This window comes from Rutidosis leptorrhynchoides, chromosome 11 (assembly GCF_046630445.1).
Source record: "Rutidosis leptorrhynchoides isolate AG116_Rl617_1_P2 chromosome 11, CSIRO_AGI_Rlap_v1, whole genome shotgun sequence".
Taxonomy (NCBI): domain Eukaryota; kingdom Viridiplantae; phylum Streptophyta; class Magnoliopsida; order Asterales; family Asteraceae; genus Rutidosis; species Rutidosis leptorrhynchoides.
The window spans coordinates 400,975,439-400,982,070 of record NC_092343.1 but is presented as its reverse complement, the minus strand read 5'-3'; the positions used below and the strand labels follow the sequence as shown (position 1 = coordinate 400,982,070).

Sequence of the window (6,632 nt, the reverse complement as noted above, 5' to 3'; positions counted from 1 at the left end):
ATAATAACAATTTCTGATTGTAATACTAACACTAATAGTAGTAATAATATGAATGATTGAAATATATTGGTATTAGTAACCTTAAAATTTATATCCTTTAATTTGTTATTAATAATAATAGTGCTAATTTTATTAATACTAATTATAATAATACTAGTTACAACTAATATTAATAATATAACAATTTATATATATATATATATATATATATATATATATATATATATATATATATATATATATATATATATCAAATATCATATCTATTATACTAGTAATAATAATGATTCTAATATTAATATAATATTGATTGATAATGGTAATGAAAGTAATAATATATTCTCAATATACAACTATACTTTTAATCTGTAATTACCTTGTATATGTTGATATCACACCTTATTTAATATTACAGTATTTGATAATTTGTTTATAACATGTATTGAATACTGAACATTCATACATTTTATATAATATGAGGTTGCATATTATTTATATCATTATATATATATATATATATATATATATATATATATATATATATATATATATATATATATATATATATATATATATATATATATATATATATATATATATATATATGTATATATATATATATATAATGCTTTATTTACTTAAGTACTATATGTTATTTCATAATAGATCTTATAAATTTTCCAGCATGTAATAGTTGTAGAATATATTTATAATAATACTTATGTATAGAAACTTTATATATATCTATAGATTTACTTTATAATATATAATTATTTATATGAATGATTAATTTTGATGTACATTTCTATCTACTTCTATAGATGCGTGAATCGTCGGGAGTAGTCAAAGGGTATTTGAATATATGAACAAAGTTCTAAAATATTCGAGACTCAACATTACAAGCTTTGCTTATCGTGTCGACAACATATAAAGATTAAGTTTAAATTTGGTCAGAAATTCCCGGGTCATCACAAAGTGTGCGGTTGATTGCAAGCTCTTATTTTATTACTCTCATGTTAAATTAGAAAAAACCATAAAAATTATAAAACCAAAAAAAAAAAAAAAACCAAAAATAGTGTTTCTGCTTATTTTGTCAGTTTTACGCTCGGTATTCTTGTTTTTGTTGAAGTGCAGGTTAGTGTATGCAAACTCGGAGTTCGGGAGTCAAAATCTTAAGCCTTTAGACCCGGAAATCGAGAAATCCGCAAAAGCTAATCGAAAAGCTACAAGAATCTTAAAGGGCTCGACAGTGGCTTCAGCATCCACTCAACCACAATTAGAGTCACATTCGATTATTCCACCAAACTCTCCTAAATCGGATTCCAATACTGAAGAAGAAGTTTTTAATCAACGAAACGAGATGGCTGAACGACAAAGTGGGATAGACACCTACTACCAACCGGGTGATTATGAGGATCATTCACCCTTTGTTTTTCCTGCACCGGCAGGAAAAAACACACGACGATTTGTGGTCCGACCTCAACTCATTTCGATCTTGCCAACCAACCGAGGTATGGCTAATGAGGAACCATATGAACACATCACCGAGTTTAATGAGATATGTGCTACTAATCAGGTAAATGATTTCACTGATGATGAGGTACGTCTACGATTATTTTCTTATTCACTTAAAGATAAGGCAAAACGATGGTTTCTCTCTTTGCCTGCCCGGAGTATTAATACTTGGGCGGAGATGAAAAAACAATTTTTAGAGGAATTTTATCCTATAAGTAAAACTTCAGACATGCGTACACAAATAAAATCTTTTAGACAATTACCGGGTGAATTATTTTATGAAGCGTACGAGCGTCTGAAGGAGTTACTTAGGGCATGTCCGCACCATGAAATACCATTGTTATTCCTTCCCACTTCTATTGCGGGATTTCTGGTTGCTGAAGTAACCCAGATGGATTCTGATGTTCGGCTTTGATCTTGGAACAAGCTAAACACTTTCCAACATAAGTAACAACATCCCTTTTGAGGTTTGGACACCAATATTGAACCTTGAGGTTGTGGTACATCTTACAAGCTCCTGGATGAATCGAATACCTTGACTTGTGGGCTTCATCTAGAATAAGGCTTCGTAAATCTCCATAACTAGGCACCCAAATCCTTCTGGCAAAATATCAGAGTCCAGTCTCCTTGACCTCGAATCGAGAGACGAGAATGTTCAAGTGCTCTTGAGCAATATTCTCCTCCTTAAGAGCCTCATCTTGGGCTACGCGGATTTGGCTATTGAGATTCATGTGGATGGTGATGTTTAGAGCTCGGACACGAAGGGGTACCATTCTTTCCTTTTGGCTTAAGGCTTCGGCTACGACATTTGCCTTGCCAGGATGGTAACAGAGTTCACAATCATAGTCGTTCAACGTCTCGATCCATCGTCGCTGTCTCATATTCAGTTGCTTTTGATCAAAGATGTGTTGGAGGCTTTTGTGGTCGGTGAAGATAGTACTCTTGGTTCCATACAGATAGTGTCTCCATAGTTTGAGCGCAAGGACGACGGCTCCAAGTTCAAGATTGTGAGTTGTGTAGTTTCGCTCTTGAATCTTCAGTTGTCGGGAGGCGTAAGCAATAACTTTCTTCCGTTGCATCAATACACACCTAAAACCTTGTCTGGAGGCATCACAATACACAACGAAGTCGTCACTGCCTTCGGGAAGGGACATGATAGGAGCGGTTGTCAACTTCTGCTTCAGGGTTTGGAATGTCGACTCTTGCTCGGTTGCCCAAACGAACTTCTTCCCTTTGTGAGTTAATGCAGTCAAAGGACGTGCAATCATAGAGAAACCTTCGATGAATCTTCAGTAATAACTGGTGAGGCCTAAAAATTGGCGGATATGAGTAGGAGTAGTGGGGGTTTCCCACTTGCTGATGGCTTCGATCTTTGCGGGATCGACTTTGATACCCTGATCGCTCACGATATGACCAAGAAATTGAACCTCCTTCAACCAAAATTCACACTTGGAGAATTTGGCATAGAGTTGCTCTTGTCTCAAGAGTTCAAGCACGAGTCGAAGATGTTGCTCATGTTCTGCTTCACTTTTGGAATAGATTAGGATATCATCTATAAAGACAATAATGAACTTGTCCAGGTGCGGCTTGCATACGCGATTCATGAGATCCATAAACACGGCAGGTGCGTTAGTTAACCCGAATGGCATCACTAGAAACTCATAGGGACCATATCGAGTTCGGAATGCAGTCTTCAGTACATCGCTCTCCTTCACCCTCAACTGGTGATAACCTGATTGTAAATCAATCTTGGAGTAGATTCTGGATCCTTGCAGCTGATCGAATAGGTTGGCAATCCTGAGAAGGGGATACCGGTTCTTGATCATCAACTTGTTTAGCTCTCAATAATTGATACACATGCGGAAAGATCCATCCTTCTTCTTCACGAACAAAATAGGTGCGCCCCAAGGCGAAGAACTCGGTCGAATGAATCTACGGTCCAGCAAATCCTGCAGTTGACTCTACAACTCTTGCAGTTCGGAAGGTGCAAGTCGATAAGGTGCATGAGCTACAGGTGCAGCTCCTGGCACTAGATCGATCTGGAACTCCACTGATCTCGGCGGCCGTAATCCCGACAATTCTTCTGGAAAGACGTCGGGAAATTCGTTCACAATTCGTACATCATCCACGCTCTTCTCCTCAGTTTCTAACTTCTTCACATGTGCTAAAATAGCAAAACGCCCCTTTTTCATGACCTTTTGTGCCTTCATGCAACTAATAAGGTTCAGCTTCAAGCTACATCTCTCTCCGTAAACAATCAGTGGCTCACCATCTTCGAGAGATATACGAAAAATATTTTCTCCACAGATAACTTCTGCTCTTACCTTGGACAATCAGTCCATACCGACTATCACATCAAAGCTCCCCAACTTAATGGGTATCAAATCAATCTCAAAATCCACACCAGCTAAGTTTATAATACCTCCTCGGCCAATTTGGTCAACTTTCTCAAGTTTTCCATTGGCCACCTCAACAAGATGACTCTCTTCCAAAGGAACTAACGACCAATCTAACTTAGAGCAAAAGTGTCTACATACATAACTCCTATCGGCACCGATATCAAACAGGACAGAAGCTAATAGTTTATTGATAGTGAATGTACCTGTAACCAAGTCAGGATCCTCGCGGGCATCTCTGGCGTTCATGTGGAAGACTCTTCCACGTGCTGGCCGCCATCCTTCTTCTTGTTGGGACATTCATTCCTAAAGTGGCCCTGCTGACCGCACTCATAGCACTTCCTTGGTCCATTTGGGTTTGTCCTCACAGCTGGGGTGTTGCTCTTACAATCTCTGCCGATGTGTCCAGTCCTTTTACACTTCTCACACACTACGTTGCAGTATCCAGTATGATGCTTGTAGCATCTCTTACACCGAGGAAGGCTACCTTTGTAGTTAGGGTTAGAGCTAGGGTTCGGGTTAGGGTTCCTCCAATCATTGTTTCCCTTAAAGTTCTCCTGCCTCTTGACTGAGTTCTGGTCAAAACCTTTACCTCTGTTTCCATCCCACTTACGTTTCCCATTACTAGCTCCTAATTCTGATTTCACCTTCTCTGGTTCTTGGCGGGTAATTTGATTAATCAGGGTGTGTGCCATGTGCATAGCTTCTGGGACATTTACTGGTTTCAAAGAAGTGACTTTTCCCTGAATGTCCTTAGGGAGTCCCGATAGATACCGTTCCATTCATTTGAACTCAGGGGTAACTACTGTGGGGCACATCAAGGCTAACTCCAAGTACCTTCGGTTATAGCCATCAAGGTCAGTTCCTACAACTTTCAGTTCCCAAAACTCCGCTTCCATTTTCTGAATTTCAGTTCTGGGGCAGTATTCCTCGATCATAGCCCTTTTAAACTCCTCCCATGGTGTACCGTAAGCTTCATCAATTCCTTGTGCCTGGGCGAACGTGTTCCACTAAGTCAAAGCGCCATCCGACAACGTGCAGGATGCGAACTTAGTCTTATTCCCTTCGGAGTAGTTACTCACTCGAAACACAGATTCCAACTTTTCAAACCATCTCGTCAGCCCAACGGGACCTTCTGTTCCACTGAAGGTTTTTGGCTTGCAACTCATGAACTCTTTGTAAGTACACCCGTTCTGAGCAATCCGTTCGCCATTGGAGCTGGTGCAGGGTTGGCATCTGCCATAGCTGCGGCTACACGAGCAGCTATCATATCCTCAATATGTGTTGCAGTGGGGATTTCTCTTGGACCTCTTCTATTTTTCATCGATCTTCCAAACAAAAATTCTGACTTAAGTCAAAATCCATTAATCAACAACATCATAGCATATGGTAAACAACATGGGAACAACACAGTACACGATAACTAAGCATGGCAAACTAACTTAAAGTAAACGCCGTACAATAATTTAAACAACATTAATTCCATTCATAGTAAGAAAATTGCATACATCGGCATGAGTACAATACATGAATGAAAAACAGAAAACTACTAACGGGATACATAAAGAAATCTAATACAACAGTCATATGGTGACGATGGGTAAATGATGTCCATCAGGTGGGACATCTGGTCCTCGAGCTCAGTTACCCGAGCACGGAGGGCATACACTTCCCTCGTCAGTTCCTCGATGGTGAGAGATGCTGGTGAGGCAGGCGGTGCAGGTGGCACCAGTGGTGCAGATGGTCCAAATGTAGCACTAGAAGTAGACGGCACAGTGTGGGCGAACTTACGCACGAATGGATCGGCAGGATACGGCACAACCCGCTTATGGGCTGTGACCCTAACCAACTGTCCACGTGCGTTCACGAACGACTTACCTCTATTAACCCCTGGAATAACAGTACCATCGTAGCGGTACCGCTTCTTCGGCGGGGTAGAGGGTGGCTGCACGGGCTCCTCCTCGGGGTTCTCCTCAGAATCCTCCTTGGGATCCTGCTCACTGGTGTCATCGGATGATGAACCATCTGAATTGTCCGAAGGTAGTACAGGTACATCACGAGTGGGAGAAAGTGTCTGGCCGGTGGTCATGAGTCGATATCTACCAGGCGTAATCAGCACGACTCGTCCGTCAGCGGTGCGTTTAACCCAATGTCCACGCTCGTTACGAAAGGGACCGTCCCCGTTTCCCCCAGGGATCACAGTACCACCGGAATGGTGCTGTGGCCCCGAAAGTCTAGGGCTGGGTGGAGCTGGAATCTCCTTGGGATCCTCGTCTCTGTCTAAAATGTCCATTAGCTCTGGTGCGTGTCTACTATCTATAGAAGACGAATCGCCAGAGTCGCCGGAGGGTAGCAGTGAGTCAGCCACAATAGCGGGCGAGGTAGCAGACGTATCTGAGTCATTCTCGAAGTCAAAGGTAATGGGCGGCATGTCCGACATCTGAACAAGAAAAAATAACTTTTTCCATGTCAGTAAGACATATAGCAAGCACGTAATCAGGCATAGTAACTACAGCAGCCTAGGTCGTCTACAGTAGTACATAGCATGGTAATATTAACAATATCATACCGAAGTAACATGCATTCAAAAGAAGATAGTAGCATGCAATAGTGAGAATAAGTAATAGCATACAACAAGTTCACATAGCAGTAAAAGTAAGGAGTAGCATGCAGTAGTAATTAGCAGTAACATGCAGTAATATAATACAGTAGCATGCAGCA

At 40.5% G+C, this 6,632-nt stretch overlaps 1 non-coding gene across 1 annotated transcript; it reads right to left on the bottom strand.

Moving 5' to 3' along the window:
• Positions 1–1,746: 1,746 nt before the first annotated feature.
• Positions 1,747–1,848, bottom strand: LOC139878961 (small nucleolar RNA R71). The gene has a single exon (XR_011769820.1). It is a non-coding gene; the product is annotated as a small nucleolar RNA R71 (small nucleolar RNA).
• Positions 1,849–6,632: the final 4,784 nt, after the last annotated feature.